Here is a 17,275-nt window from a genome sequence, read left to right as displayed (position 1 = left end):
TTCTGATTAATGTAATCTAAATCATGTCTAGAACCCTACCTACAAGGGAGGCTAGAAAAATGTGGTTTTCAAGTTTTTCAGCCTTTGATTATAAGAAAATGGTAATTTTTTAAATAAAGCTGCTTTCTATATACTTAGCATCCATATAAAACCTACTTTCCATACTTGTATTTCAAAACAACTAAACAACCTCCACAACATAGCTGTCAGGCATAATTATCTAGCTATAGATGAATAGTCATGGGAGGCATTCAAGAGGATTACTAGTGTTCCAAGCATATTAATCTATTTACTCCTTGATAATTAGGATCAGTTATGGCAGCTAACCCAAGATTGACCTCCTTTCCCTAAATGTCAGGTTAATAATCTCATCTTCCAATTACGTTACTGGATCTGCTAGAAATGCAAGCCTCTCAGAGACTAAAAGCTCTGACTTAAGCATAGCCCCAAATTTTGACAAGAAGCAAAATTTCCTAAGTAGGTCATTTGGTACTACACTGGTGTAATAGTAGGTAAGAGATATAATTTCCTTGTCTCTTACTTTGTTTTCAGACCCTACATCTTCCAGCTATTGCAGAAATATGTTGGTCAGTGGTTCAGAGTAAATACTGCATCTGTAATGCAGCATTCCATTCCCCCAAGGTGTTATTTCTTAGATGCCATAACTCAGTCTTCAGTGGTCCATGCCACCATTTCATAAAGGTAACTGCTTCTAAATGGATATTCCCAGTTTATCTTCTAAGTATGAACCCAATGACTTATTTTGCTATAAAATTAGTTATTTAATCAGTGTAATTTTTTAATAAAGCTACTTTCTATATACTTAGCATCCATATACAATAAGCTACTTGGTAAGTCCTCAGACGTTTGCTGGCAGAAACATAGTAAGCAGAGAAAGCAAATTCAAACCCATATTGAATAATCCATTTTCATGAGGAAAAATCACTGATCTCTCCATGATGGAAGTAAATTAATATAATCTATTACCTGGACATTACTCTGTGTCTGGTAGTGTGGACACTTCGTGGATATGTAGCCATATCAGCTGTAGTGGAAGAAAACTCATGTTATTGAGCTGATATAGAACCTCCACCTATGGCCATCAAAACCACTTTCTTCTTTAACCTAGTAAGCAACACTGGAGTGGCTGGAGAAAGACTGTCTTTCTCCAAATACCATGTTATATCACTTATACATGTAATCTAAAACACGGCATAAATGAACTTATCTATGAAACATACTCACAGACATAGATAACAGACTTGGGGTTGCCGAGGGGGTGGAGCATAGGGGAAAGAAGAATGGGGAGCTGGGGTTAGCAGATGCAAACCATTACAAATAGAATGGATAAAAATAAGGCTGTGCTGTATTAGCTCAAGGAACTATACTCAATATCCTGTGACAAACCATAACAGAAAAGAATATTAAAGAGGATGTAGATATGTAGAACAATTACTTTCCTCTACAGCAGACATTAACACAACATTGTATATCAACTATACTTCATAAAAAAAATTTTTAAATGTCTTTCTCATCTACTGAGTGACCATCACATCCACTTAATGTTGAGAACTTCATCTCCAAAGTAGGACCTTTAGAAAAGCAGTCATAAAGAACACATGACTCAGTCTCTGGGTCAATCTACTTACCTCTTCTTCAAACTTCCTTGTCAAAAATCCTCTATATACTGTATTTCCCAACCCATTAGCTGTTGCCCATGAACCAAAATGTTTATATACATGCAGACAAGGTATACCTCTAGACCTATCACCGTATGGTCTAGAGGTGTACCTTGTCTGCATCTCTCATCCCAGACAAGGTATACCTCTAGATCTACCACTGTATGGTCTGCCCATTGGGGGAATTTCCTTCATCCCCTGTCCTTCGATAATACCCTTGTGCAAAGCTGTAATGTTTCAGCAGTCAGCCTACTTCTAGATCAGGCCACATATCATTAGGAACCATCTATCAATGGATTTGAATGCTTTTTTTTCCTCGAGTTATATGGAACCTCCCCTGGGGTTCTGGGGCTGGGGTTGAGGGAAGAATGGAGTAGAAAGAACTGCACAAGATTAATAGCATATTTTGTTTCCATGTGATAACGGAGTGCTGCTGGACATACCCTAATTTATGACTTAGCAAATCAGATGCCACTCAGTTCATGAAAAGCAGCTCAGTCTGTGTGTATATCTGAGTCCTGAAGTTACATATCCAGTTTCTGCTAGAGTCTAATAACACACTAAGAGCAGCTGTTTCTCAAAAGGAGAATAGCTACTTGCCAGGGAGCGGCACATGTGGATTTAGCTAGTTTTTGAGTACACTGAATGTATGTTGAATATACATGTAGTTATATATATATTATATATGTATATATTATATATTCTAACATTACTAATTCCCTAAGACTTGAATTTCTTCTTTTTCATGATGTGGAGGAATTTATGGCGTATCAATTTTATTAGCTTAAGCCACCATTAAGTCTAAGAGTCATACTTTATTTATATATATATATTTATTTTATATAAATTATATACTTAGGAATTGGAAAAATAATGTATATATAAATATTATATATCCATATATATACATGGATCCACCAAAAATACTCTGCAGTGAACATTGACCAAAACTCCATTTATCACTCAAACCCATAAGTCCCCATTCTGACCAGCAAACCATCACAGTGACTGAGTCTCCATAGACTCCATGCTATCTCAGAACCAATATCAATCATCACTGAAAAGTCTAGTATGTTTCTTTACCACATAAAATGTTACTTTGTTATCGGCAATGAGAGGAAGATTTACAGTTTGTATTTGCGATGTTTTGGTGGTCGTCTTTCTTCAAGGATATCAGTCATAGGTTGACTGCAAATTTGCATTGAATGGCAGCCAGGGATGAATAAAGTGGATGCCAGAAATTTCTTGTAATAAAGAAGGAGGAAACCAAAGTTGCAGGGAGAGCAAACAATGAAGCCTTTCACTCAAAAGGCTTTGTGTCTATGTACTGACAGGTCTGGGAATTGGTAGGGCATGATTATTATAAGGTGTCAGGTCAGCCCTCTGTTCCCAGACCTTTGAGTTTTTAGTGAGTTCACCCATCTATTTCTTTCACTCCTAGAGCCCCAAGATCGGTAAGTCACCACTAAAAATTCCTGCTGTCAAACAACTTGTGTCTACTGAGATAACTATGCTTGGCCTTCTGGCATAATTACTGCCACACATGGCCTCTGCTACCTAAAATTCTATCATTCCCACTAAAGCTGGAATGCTGGTTGAATGGCGGCGTGTTCTCTCTTTACTTTCAGTTTATGGAGAACAGCCATGGCTGTCCCTCATCAGTGTGTTTATCAATGATCTGAACGATCTTGAGAGACGTGGGGTGGTTGAGTTGATCATACATTTTAAATACGTTCTAACATGCCTAATTCCCTAAGACTTGAATTTCTTCTTTTTTATGGTACTAAGAAATTTCTGGCGTTTTGATTTTATTAGCTTAAACCACCATGAAGTCTAAGAGTCAATCAGCCATCAGACTATACATTCAATTCTAAATTTTTGGTAACTGTATCCATATCAATAATCATCACATCAAAGCATTGGTCTAGTACCTAGTATCTTCAAAATCCATTTCTCACACATACTCTCCGGTTTTTGGCTATTATAAGTATTTGCATAAAATCATTTAACTCCTTTTGTTTGTAAGCCTTTTCCTCTGAGACTTGACATTGCAATTGTTCCCTAGGACATGCAGAGATCTGATTTGGCTATAAATGTGGAAGCAATAATAGCAAGGGTGCTACAAGAGAAGAACTGACATTTCTTTGAAAGGAAATTGCCTCAGAAAATGCTTATATGGTCTTCAAAGAAATCAAGGTCAACGTCATCAGGCAAGAGAGGAGCTGCTTCTGCTGGCAAAGAGACTTGGTGAGGTTTGAGGTTCATGGTATACAGATTTATCCCAGTCCTCTTAAATGACTTCATTTCAATGATGGGGGTCTTTTTCTCAGTCGATGTTTTCAATTTTGTGAAAAATAAATGGAAAAACTGTAAATTCAACCTACCTTATAATACAGCAACCTGCAGCATCAGATTTTCCATCTGATTTCCATCTAAATTAGTCTTGAGGCTACAAAAGATGAGAGATTCTTTAAGGACAGCTACAAAAATTCCATGATTCTCAGATGGCTTCTAGAGCTAAGAATTTAAAATATTGAACCTGTCTCTCTCTCTTTTCTTCCTCATCTATAGCATATGGAAGTTCCAGGGATAGAATCTGAGCCATAGCTATGACCTACACTAAGCTGCAGCAAGACCAGATCCTTAACTCACTCCAAACACGTGGTGCCACAGAGACAACACCTCATCCTTAACCCACTATACCTAGCAGGAACTCCGAGCCTTTCTTTCTTTTAGTTTACCTGCCATCCCACTCCCAAGTCCTTTTCTTCCTCATGTCCCCCACAGTGATCTATCACAGCATTGACCAGAGACCACAACTTAAGTAATTGCTCATTCTGGGATGCAATTGCCTTTAAACAAAATCAAGTCCATTTCTTTGATGTTTTATTGGTGAGAACCACTTCTGGTACTAATTACTTTATGGGTCAGATTTCAGTTGCACACAACAGAATCCACTTGAACTGTTTAAGCGAAATGTTTTTATATAGGGAACTATGTGCTTTCATAAATTTTAAAAATCTAGAGAAGCAGCTTCCAGGCTAATCTCCCAGGACTAAATCCTAGCTCTTAGAATAACTCTGCCTCTGCCATGGATAGAGAAATTGATCATCACCACTGCAGAAGGTAACAAATCAGGAATCCATTTTGTACTAGTAATCACTACAAAGCCATACTAACTCTGACCTGACTAGGGGCATTGCTGCCACACTGTGAAAGAAAACAGCTGTTTATCAGGAAACTACCTGTCATGTTAGAAGTTCACTGTTTCATATGCTGGTCCAGAACCATGTCACCTCTCCTACAACTTGTGCCTCCACACTCTACCACTCTGGCCTATGTTAACTTTTTAATCAAAGTCTCATGAAGCAGCATCTGACTGATAAAACATGAATCATATCTAAAATTTTGACTTCTGGAGATCTGGGGACATAGCGTACTAGGAGGGACTTAAGGTGGATGTTAAGTTAGCCGTTATCACTTACAGTTTCTCTTTTCACTGTATATCAGAGAAACTCCAAAATCACTCTGATAGGCCTAGAAAAGTCACCACATTTTGCCTTATTTTTTTCTGCCCCATGAATAGTGAGAAGACCAAATTTACAAAGAGCCGTAGTTAGAATCAATGATCCACATTCACAAACTATAATACAATGCAAACTATAATGACATGTCAACAAAAATTCAAGGGCCTATTTCAACAGCTTAATAGAGACATAATTGATGTGCCACATGTTTGTGTCTGTGTGTGTATAAATATATGTGAGATATATATGTAACATATATATATTTAAATATACAAAAAAGCCAAATATTTCTTCAAAGAAGACATACAGATAGCCAACAGATATGAGAAGAAGCTCAACATTGCTAATTATTAGTAAAGTGCAAGTCAAAACTATAATGAGGTATCATCTCATGCTGGTCAGAATGGCTATCATCAAAAAGCTTACAAATATATTCTAGAGAAGATATAGAGAAGGGAACTTTCCTACGTTATTAGTGTAGCCACTATGGAAAGCAGTATAGAGGTTCCTTTAAAAAACCAAAAATTGAGGTACCATATGATTGAACCATTCCACTCCTGGGCATATATCCAGGAAAGATGAAAACTCTAATCCAAAAAGATTCATGCACCACAATGTTCATAGCAGCACTATTTACAACAGCCAAGATACAGAAGCAAAGTGTCCATCCATAGATGAATGTGTAAAGAAAATGTGGTATATACATATATAAAATAATATACACTATAATATTACTAGGCCATAAAAAATAATGAAATCTTGCCATTTGCAGTAACATGGATAGACCTAGACATCATACTAAGTGAAATACATCTGACAAACTCTGATATCACTTACATGTGGAATCTAAAAAATGCTACAAATGAACTTATTTACAAAAGAGAAATAGACCCACAGACATAGAAAACAAATTTATGGTTAAAAAGGGGAAAGGGGTGAGTGAGGGATAAAATTAGGATGCCGGTAGCCTTTGATACCCTAATGGGTCCATCTTTGTGGACTTCTCCACTGTTATTTTCTTCCTCTTCTTCTGACACTCTCTTTGCAGGTCACTGCACTGGAGCCATACTAACTATACTACTATACTTCTGTTCTTCAAATACTCAAGTTCATCCCAAATTAGGACTGGGACAGTGGCCTGGAAAACTCTCTCTTCTTGGCTTCTTCTGTTCAGTTTTTTTTTTTATAAATAAAATTCCACTCCTTAGAAAAGCCTTTCTTGACTACACTAGCTAAAGATACACCTCTCTCTCCTTTAGGTATTACCATATCTACCTACTTTGTTTCCTTCAAGCACATGTTACTGTGTAATTACAAACCTGGTTACTTATTTGTTGGACCTCCTCTTGAGAATGTTAGTTCCATAAAAGCAGATGCCTTAAATGTTTTATTCACTACTATATCCCAGGACTTAGAATTATATATTATACATAGAAAACACCCAATAAAAAGGTATTGAATGAATTGTACAATGATATATGTATGTTTGTGTCTGTGAGCCAGTGTTATCTATAAAGCTGAAAATAATTTAAAATCCATCAATGGAGAATTAAAGTATTTTTGAAGTAGCCATACTCTGGAACACTTAGCAACCACTAGTAATGATAACACAAATCTATATTTATTGATACAAAATAACAACTACAATATATTAATGAATGAAAAAAGATTATTTTGTTTGATCTAATTTCAGTTAATATGCTTGTGTTTGTGACTGTATAGTTAGATGCCTGGTAAGATTATTCTCCAAAATATTAGCAATTGTTGTCACATACCATTGACCTTTCATACATATATGCGGGGAGCCGAGGAGATGCAGGAGGCCGAGGAAGGGAACTAGCCTTACGGCAGAGTTTGGGCGTGCACTCCCTGGCTGCTGGAGCTGAACTCCGGCACATACATATTTTTTGTATAGTCTGAATTTGTGTGTGTGTTTACAATGAATATGTATTATCTATAACCAGCTTTTATTTATTTATTCATTTATTTTTTGCCTTTTTGTCTTATCTAGGGATGTACTCATGGCATATGGAGGTTCCTAGGCTAGGGGTCCAATTGGAGCTGTAGCTGCAGGCCTATGCCAGAGCCACAGCAACATGGGATCTGAGCTGCATCTGCAACCTACACCACAGCTCATGGCAATGCCAGATCCTTAACCCACTGAGCGAGGCCAGGGATCAAACCCGAAACCTCATGGTTTCTAGTTGGATTTGTTAACCACTGAGCCCTGATGGGAACTCCAGCTTTTATTTTGAAATGGGCAAGCACAGGTGTTGTTCTCCATGAATATATAACACAACTTTAATTTTCTTGCTTTATATTACACATGAAGGGAATAATCAACAAGATCCTACTTAGAGCACAGAGAGCTATATTCAGTAACTTATAATAAACCATAATGGAAAAGAATATAAAAAGAGTATGTATATCTGTATAACTGAATGACTTTGCTGTATACCAGAAATTAATACAACATTGTAAATCAACTATAATTCAAGAAAAAATAAAATTAAATAATAATCTTCTTGCTTTAAAACAACATACAAATGTGAAGCTGAGTCACTTAGTTTTTGGAAATAGAGAAACAGCAGTGGAGATTTCTTAAACAGATACCATTTTACATTTGAAACTATATTAGCTTCCACATTAAACAATTACTGGATGGCACATATATAGAGCCCTCTACACTGACTGAAGAATTGAATAAAATATTTCATAATAGCAACATCTTTTTTTCCCTCTCGGTCTTGCCAGATGAAAGAATGGATTATGAGGACTTATCACCAATTTTGAGTTTTCTTTCTTAGTACACATCCCACATCTTACCCCATACCGTGTACCTAATACACTCCAAATCACATGTGAGAGAAAATTACGTTTAGTCACTGGACTGTTTTCAGTCATGTCTGTAGTCTAGTCTGAACTCAGAGAGAGGTTTTTTTTTTTTTTAACTTATTTATTTCCTGCAATTGTCAAGCCAGAAAAACTCATGTCAGCATTTGCCAAAAAGAAGGCACAAAGTAATCAAAGACTGCTTTTATTCAAACATTCAATAATAACCATGTAATTATGGAAGCATTTAAAATAATCTCAGGAAATTCAAGCAAAACCATTCTTGTAAAAAGGCATTTGTGCATATACACTGTCATATACGGAGTTGTCTGCTCATCGAAGCAGAATCACAGCCATTCCAATAAATCATACTGACACACTTTGTTCTAGTCCAGCTTGCAAGATAGCTGCTTTCACGACATCCCCAAATCACAGAACGAGTAGCAGGATATAGTCAAATTACTTTTCTGACAAACAAAACAGGAAAAAAAAAAAAAAGAAAACTTGCAAGGGTGAATTCATATGAGATTGAAACGTGCTTGGAAGACCAAGAACTGAGAGATACTGTGATTCCTGAGGGCGCCATGATGTGCCAAAATTGTTTTATGACACTTAGCCATAATTGCAGCTAACCACACTGCTGGGGCTCTTTTCTTGGCAGGATCAGAGCCCATGAATATGCGTGTGTATTTGTATGTGTGTATAAATTAATCTCCTTGTGAAGATGTGATTGCTCCACCTGTTATCGCCTGTCTCTATCTTAAATTTTCATCAAGTGTTGCCAATTAGTTCACAAAACAGAACTGAAGAGTGAAAATTGAGGTGCAGCATGTCTGACTTATGGATGGAATTGGCTATGCCCTGTGATTTTTTTTGTGGCTGCTTTAAATATTCTGTCATTGAATTGATTAAATAATTAAAGCTATGCAAACATGTCAGATGGAATTTCACATCAAATTTCAACTGGGACCTTGGAAGTGTCATATATTTTCTAATGCTGTGGAATTCTTTACATTTCTGGAAAGTCACCTGAGGTTTTCACCATCATATAAAAGACAGTTGGGGCAGGATGGAAGACTTTTCTCCTAAGAATTAGAATTACTGGATTTTGTAATTTATAATCACCATAATCCTGAGCACATGACTTACCTCTCTGAGATCTTTCTGTCATATCTAGGAAGTGGAAATAGGATTTGTTCCGCCAATCTCATAAGATTCTTTAAAGATTAAATAAAGTAAGCCCGTGTCATGTAAAATGCAGTTTGAAAGTTATAAAGTACAAAACAAATTCAGTAACGTTATTATTTAAGAGAAGTCACTGTACCAGGAAGAGCATGAAGTGATCATAAAAGAGCTATTCAACACAACTGCTATCATTCAACATCCATTGAGCACCTACTCTTTGGGAAGCACTTCACATGGTCAAAGATGACAGAAACACTCTCTTCCTAAGTGAAGACTGCTTAACAACTAAAGCTATAAAAACACATGGCAATAGATAAATGCCAAGTGACAGTTATCAGTGGATAGTTTGGTGATGGAAAATGAAAGATTTCACCATCATCTTCCAGAGTGAGGGAAGGATCGAGCCTTGATGGACAGTTTTGTTGTTGTTTTTCTTCTTTTTTTTTTTTTTAATATGGCTTTTGGGGTTTAGATACTGAGATTTGAACCTGATAAATAAGCATATTCCTTTCCTACTCCAAGTTCAAAGACACTACATGCATTTATCACAGAGAAGCATTTTTTAAAAATTAGCTTTATTGCAGATTAAGATTAAATGACAAAATGCCCTTTGGCCTCTTGCCACCAGACATTCCCTTAGGTACACTGAGCACTCAGCTCTGGCAGATTTGGACACCTGCAGGCCTCCTTGGCAGCAGCAAGGTGGAACAGGACTTGGCCATCCCAACAACAGAACACTCCACAAAAAGAAAGGAGCCTGCTTTGTATCTTTGCCCAAATTCCTCAATCTGCTACGTCACACCTTCTTCCACATGGAGGAGTGAATGAGGCAAACCAAAAAAGGCCAGAAGGATTACAATGTAAAAATAAATTTCATGGAAATGGGAATCCTCACCTGTAGGGGTTCCTTGCTAGCACAAGGGTGAGTAAAACTAGAGCTTTCCTTTGTTCCAAAAGAGTAACGATGTAAATAACCCGATATTTTCCATTTAAGTTGAAAGCCACGTCTTCAGACATCAAGCTTTCTATGTATTTACTGCTATTCCTTACCTGTCTCCTCTGTACCACTGATTGTTTTTGTTTGTTTGTTTTGTTTTGTTTTTTGTCTTTTTGCCATTTCTTGGGCCACTCCCATGGCATATGGAGGTTCCCAGGCTAGAGGTCGAATCAGAGCTGTAGCCGCCGGCCTACGCCAGAGCCACAGCAACTCGGGTTCCAAGCCGTGTCTGCAACCTACACTGCAGCTCATGGCAATGCCGGATCCTTAACCCACTGAGCAAGGCCAGGGATCGAACCCACAACCTCATGGTTCCTAGTTGGATTCGTTAACCACTGAGCCACAATGGGAACTCCAATGTACCACTGATTTAGGTCTAGTTTTGTTTTTTGTTTGTTTTTGGTTTTTTTGTTTGTTCGTGATTTTTTTAGGGATGCGCTTGCAGCATATGGAAGTTCCCAGGCTAGGAGTCAAATCCAAGTTGTAGCTGCCAGTCTATACCACAGCAATGCCAGATCCTTAACCCACTGAGCAAGGCCAGGGACTGAACCATGGACAGGAACTCCCTACTCCATTTTAAATATATTCATATCTGGAAAGGTGAACTTCCCTACGTTATTATGTTATGCCTTGAAAGACAATTAGTAATAACAGATGGAAATAGATTAGGGAGGCAATCCAGGTGGGGGAGGTGGCAAAGCAGGAACAGGAAGTGAGCCTGGACATTACATCTTCAGGGAAGATGAATGGACCACAAGCTTGAGAAGAGAGTTTCTACAAGGGTGTTGGAAACAATCAACTTAGAGCAGTGTCTGAAGTGTGACACGACAGAATCAGTAATGTCACCCTATTGACACTGAAGGTTTTTGAATAGGGTGCCAAACATGACAAAACGGTCTTTGTGAAGGTTATTGGTATATTATTATTTCCTCAATCACTCGGAAATCAAAAAAGAATGCAGCTTATTAAATAATCCAAGAGTAAGCAATAGGAACAAAGATTGCAGCTGAATGCCTATGTTTTCTGAATGTTTAAACAAGGAATACAGTTTCCTAATTTAGTCTAGCCATTTATATAACTAAGACACAAATACACCTCACTCCTAAATACATAGCACACAGTCTTACTATAAATCATTTCCTTATTATTATAGTATACCTCTAGTAGTGATAAATACCTGACTATAGAGATAAGAATTTTAAAATATTGATTAGTACCAGGAATGTCCTAAAGGAAATTTTAAAGTAGGAAGAGTTTACTTTCAGGAGTTCCCACTTCATCTCCCAAAACCTATGAAGAAAAATAATTCTTACTTTTGATGAAGAAAAATAATTCTTACTTTTGATGGAAGTCATGTATTTTAAGTTTTTTGTGTAAGATATTTGGGTACTATTTGCCTGGGGGAACAACTGAAAAAAAAAAAAAGAAAGAAAGATATGTCAAAGAGAAATTCTAGAACTGGAAGGAATTAGTTATTAGAGCTAGAAAAAAATCACTGACTTCAAAATTCACCTTTGCTACCCAAATGAGCCACAGACTGAAAGAGACTTTCATAAAGGAAAGGAATGAAATAAATCACACAGAAGGGACAGTCTTTGAAACAGGAGAAGCCAAGGGGTCTTCTTTCAGGTGTTACATAAATCTAATGTTGTAAACAGAGAATTTAAGGAAAAATGGTATTTACTGTCAAGCCCTGTGGATCATCCTTAAGAATCAAACCAGGTGCTAGCTTAGAACCATCTATGAAACTTCAAAGAACTAATTCTAAGAAAATAATTCCAAATTTATGCGCAGATCAAGCTATACTGATGACCATGCACAATATTTTTATAAATGTTCTAACTTTAATGCCCCAAACAAAAAGAGAGCTTGAATAAATTATGGGTCTTCCTCAAGACAGAAACCATGCATTTTTTTTAATTATATAAAAGAGAAACACTTCTGAATGGTCGTATGAGAATCTCTGCGGACCTTCTCCCCAGAGAAACAACTATAACTGGAGAAAATTGTATTTAAAAACAACAGCAATTTTAAGTCTGTGGAAATTGTCCTAAGGGCATATAGCAAGTACAGAAACATTTATTCAAGAAAATCCAATAAATCTGACTATGAACAGCCCAGTGTGATGGCAGCCCTACTCTAAGCCGATGCAGCCAAGATGACAGGGCTCCTTTTCCCCTGCTTCCAGGAAAGGGAGTAGCACTTATCGTATCCATTCCCCACCCCCAGATCTGTACTGCAGAAACTATTCCAAGAAAGATGCCACGGAGGTCTGAGGCTCTCTTCCTCCACCAGTACCCACCAGCAAGGCAGAAACTCCACTGCAGGCAGGGCAGGTGGAAAATCCCTGGACCCTGACCACCCCCACTGTGCCTCTCTCACAAGAGGAGGCATTCCACACCAGGAGGGGCAAGCTGAGAACACCAGGCATAACACACATCCTGCTACTCCCAGATCAAGATTGTCCCTCTGAGAGAAGTTGCCGCTGTCCCTGACCCAGCTCCAGCCAAAGCAGCCATTGGGACATTCTTCCCAGAGAGAGGCAGGTCATTAGAACTGAGAGCTCTGTAGCTCTCTCTAAGGATACTGGCTTTATCTGCAACAGAGAGGTGAATTCCAGCCTAGGGGCACTATGGAAAACAGTGGAAATCTTGGTGGTGAGCAATTAAGAGGCTGGTAGCTCCTTGACAGCTACAGGTAAAAACACTAGACTGGCTAAAAGTTTAACAAAGAACCAGAGAGAGAAAACGCTAAGGAGAGTCCTCCTGGGGCTAGAGAAGGCCTGAAAGACTACTAGGCAGAAAGGTCTGACTTTAATTGGATTAGACTATGGAGCAAGTTGTACCCAGGGCCTTGTCAAAAACAATAGAGCAATCAGCTAGCAATTAATAGAAGCTAATAGCTGCATGTGATACCAATAGAGACAGACTCTTCAGAACCTTAACAGGGAGATCTGAGAAAGAGACAGAGCATCAAAGAGAGCCTGACAAAAAACACTGTCATCCCATTGAGTCCTGCCATGGCCTTCAGAAAGGAATCTCCGCTCTCCTTGCTGTTTCTCACCTCGCTGCTCCAGACAGAGCTCTGGGGCATGACAAGATGTCAGAAGTCAAGAATTTTCTAGGAAAATAAGAAACTTAGAATTGAGTCAAGGAAACTGGCTACAGGCTTGTTCCTTAAAACAGTGATAATCTGTCCAATCTCTAGTTCCAAAAGTGGGTGATCAATTTACATCTCAGTAAATTCATCAGCAGTAACAAAGACCTTTCAGTCTAGTGATTCGACAAAGTGGAAGCAGCAAACCAGTGAAAACACTTGGAAGGTATTTGGGATGCAGTGTTGGCTTTCTCAGTCCTAGGTTGGCATGAAGACACAATCCAGTAATTAAAGATAGGATCCTAGCTCACTCCTAATCCTCTCCCCATGCACACAAACACACCATCATGACCACTGCCGTCACAACCAAGGAGGGCCTAGGAAGAACCAAGCAGGAGGATACAACTCCTACCATACGACTTAGGACAGCACTCTAGCCCCCCTGAAAACAGCAAGAATGTTAAAGGAGAAAGTGACGAAGCCCAGTCAGTCACTTTAACATGGGAATGGTGGTGACGAATTCTCAGCACCACAAAAACATCCTCATGACTATCACCGGCTAGTCCAGAGTTACCTCTCAATACCCTGTACCCCAAACCTAATGGACACCCTAGATCTCAGAAGCCACTACTTGTTACTCTCTGAACAAGTGGTAGTCTCTACTTTTTATTTTCCTGCATGTGCTAGTCCCTGCTTACAAGGCCCTTCCCTCATGTCCCAAGTTCCCCAACCTGGCCAAGTCTTAATTATCATTTGAACTCTATTAAAAGATCACTTTCTCCTTAAGTCTCCCAACCTGGTTTGGGGGTTCATGTCACATACTCCTACGTGATCCAGTAGCATAGCCCCTATATTATAGCATAACCTCTAGCATATCCCCTATATTATAGCAGAGTTATCAAAAGTTATTGACACTTTTGATTAGAAACTCACCAAAGACTAGAACCATTACCCATTAGTCCTCTTACCCATAATACTGGGCACAGTGTCAGGCATAGAGGGACTCAACAAATGTGTGGTGAGTTGGTGAGTGCAGATTCTGTTACTCAAAACTGCTGAAAAGAGGCCAAGGCACCCCAAAAGCCAAGACCATGACCACAAAAATAATTCCAGAAGCTGTGGCTGGTCATTCTAAGACTTCAAATAAATTATCTGCTTTCATCAGGACTAGTTAACAAATGGACAAAGCTAAGCCTACAGGTCACAAGAGATTTTCCATGTAGCTACTGGAGGGAGGCTGTGGAACAGACGGGACACACAACATGAGTCCCTCGTAAACCGAGATAATATGATAGTGTGTGACACATCTGCTTTTAAACAAAGACATCTTGGGTATTATGCCTTAACTCATAGAAATGATTTAATAGCGGCATTTTACACAGTAGAGCAGAAACTAGGAGAAAACATTTTACACATAGAAACTTTCTTCAGGGCCATGCTCAAGTCTCACTTCATTAGTGACCACTATTCAGTGTCACCAGATACAATACCAATGTCCCATATTTAAGTGTAAGTATGCCCCAGATATATAAATATGCGAGTATATCTCAATTATTACATAGGCTATACTTACACTTTTAAAAATTGTTGTTTATCTGAAATGCACACTTGTAGGCATCCTACATGTTCATTCGGTTAAAAAAAAAAAAAAACTTGAAAAAGCATACTATAACATCATAGGAGTGTTCTAATCCATTTAAGCTTAGCCCCTTACATCGAGAGTTAATTTTTCCTTCCTCATCCTCTTCCCAATTTAAGTTTAAAAACACTTTATATTCTGCACCATGTTTGCTGACTATTTCTGCCATCACTCCATATCCACTGAAATGACTGTCCTAGAGTGTAGCCAAGAAAATCAAGGCTTGTGGGGAATGGGCAGCAAAGAACTCCCAGGATGATTACCCAGTCAGCCAGCTCCTTCGCATACTCTGTCACTCGTATTTCACTTGCTACTAGTCACAATAAAAATAATTATATTTTCATTAAATGAGACTATTTCTCATAATAGCCTAATTTGATCTCCAATAAGGACTTGATCCAGCAGAGCTTTGGAAAGCATAGTGCTGTTGATCTCAATGGCAGCCTACTTGGCACAAGGAACAGAGAATTACGTTTTCCTGTTCAGCCTCACAGCAGCCATGAAATTCCTAAGGCTCCTTCTTCATGAAAATTAAATCCCCTGCTCAGGCTGAAAACTATTCTATATATAATGGTTATACATGGACACTGAGGACGATTCAATAATCCCCAACTTCCCCTGGTGAGGTTTTCATGTCTTTCTTTAGATGTATTTTGTATAAAACACACATCTTGATATTTTAATCACCCTATTAAGATTAAAGTCATGCAGCCTTGACTATTATCATCTTTATGAACTTTTTATCACTATAAATTTTTCAAAACCCTAAATGTCTGCAAAAAAAAAAAAGTCTTTTGAATTTATCCTTAAAAGCCATTTTGCCACATTAAAAATAAAAAGTCAGTTCTGCCATTTAAAATTTGAGGGTGGAAGTGGAAGTGTTGCCAGCATCTTCATTTGTGTTTCTTGCTTTCACACTCAATTCTGTAAAATTTATGATTTTAAATAGTTCTTTTAAAAAGAACACCCCAACTCCACTCAACTGAAGAGCCAAGTCCTAATATACGTTCAAGTGATCAAACATTGTTTCAAAATCACCATGGCAACCAGTAATTAGAGGAAAGAATTGTGTGTCAAAGGCTGTACTCATATAGTCATTCTTTCTAAAGTATACTTAGTGCTGGTCATTTTTGTTGAGATATATTTTCTATATAAAACAAGATTGAGTTTCAACATGGTCTAGCCCTGCCTGCTCCAGCTTCAGATGCTGTCCTTTGCATAACCTCACTGAACCCCCAGGTTTTCCTCCAGGTTTCCTTCCTTCCGTTTCAGGGCTCCTGAGAATGGGAAGGTCCATCAGTGAAGTTCAGATGGGACTCAGCAATGTCTAGACACAAGTGATCGTCACGTCTGCTGTTCAACCCAGGAAGAACCACATGCATTGGATTATGAAATGTCCTCCCCAAAGAGTGAGGGATACAGCTAATGTGTCCTCTCAGAGGGTCACATACACAAATGGCAGTGTCATTGGTCTATGGATGTTGCCTCAATTCCCACACAGCTCTCTGACATTAGCAGAAGATGGGCTTGGACAGTTTTCAGATGAACCTCATCCTCTCCAAGAAGTCTCCTGATCTCAGTCCCTAAACACCCCATCCACATACACATTTTACCCGCTCCCAGAACAGAAGGTTCTTGGATTTTCCCATTTTTACTTGTTCTCAAACCTTGCTGTATATTGGAAAAATCCAGAGTTGTGTTGGGTTGGTTAGTGGGTGGGTTGATTGGTTGGTTGGTTGGCTGGTTGGTTTTGTTTAGGTACCAATGTCCAGTGATGACCTTGAGAGATTCTGACTCAGCTGGCCTGGGGCAATGCCTAGGAACAATCATTTTTATAGTTTCCCCAGATGGTTCTAAGATTCAGTCAGATTCAGAGCAGGACTTTTTTCTCTTTCTCATCTGCTGTTCTGGTATAAACTATATGCCAATCTTCCTTCAGGATCTTCCCTTTGGATTCTCAAGAGGTGTTCTTTTGCAGAAGTTGGATCTTGAAAATAGAGAGCTTTGGTTTTTCAAACTACTGTTTCTCAGGTGGACTTCAAGGTCTGTTTTGGAAGTTAAAATCAGAACCATGGCCATTTCTTTGTCTGCCTTTCTACTACCCCAGTTCTAATTCCCCCGAAGGAGGACAGCTCTGACACTAATCAAGAAAAGGTGATATACTGTGAAGAGCAGAAAAGAAAGCATAACGATGAATATTTCCAGATACAATCCCACCGCTTTTCACTCCCTTCATTTCCCTTTCCCTTAAGCACCCTTGTGTTGAGGGAAGACTCCTTTATTGATATTCCTCCCAACAATATTTATAAGGTTAGGAAGG

At 38.5% G+C, this 17,275-nt stretch overlaps 1 long non-coding RNA gene across 1 annotated transcript in view; it reads right to left on the bottom strand.

Annotated features, from left to right (window-relative positions):
* Positions 988-17,275, bottom strand: part of LOC110260706 — a 79,458-nt gene continuing 63,170 nt past the window's right edge. The window contains exons 4-5 of the long non-coding RNA XR_002344044.1: positions 4,064-4,128; positions 988-1,045 (exon numbers count right to left, since the gene is read on the bottom strand). This is a non-coding gene — a long non-coding RNA (uncharacterized LOC110260706). The remainder of the gene's footprint in view (positions 1,046-4,063; positions 4,129-17,275) is intronic.

Source organism: Sus scrofa, chromosome 5 (genome assembly GCF_000003025.6).
Source record: "Sus scrofa isolate TJ Tabasco breed Duroc chromosome 5, Sscrofa11.1, whole genome shotgun sequence".
Classification (NCBI taxonomy): domain Eukaryota; kingdom Metazoa; phylum Chordata; class Mammalia; order Artiodactyla; family Suidae; genus Sus; species Sus scrofa.
Note: the sequence above shows the minus strand (reverse complement) of the source record. Positions and strands in the feature narration are given on the sequence as shown.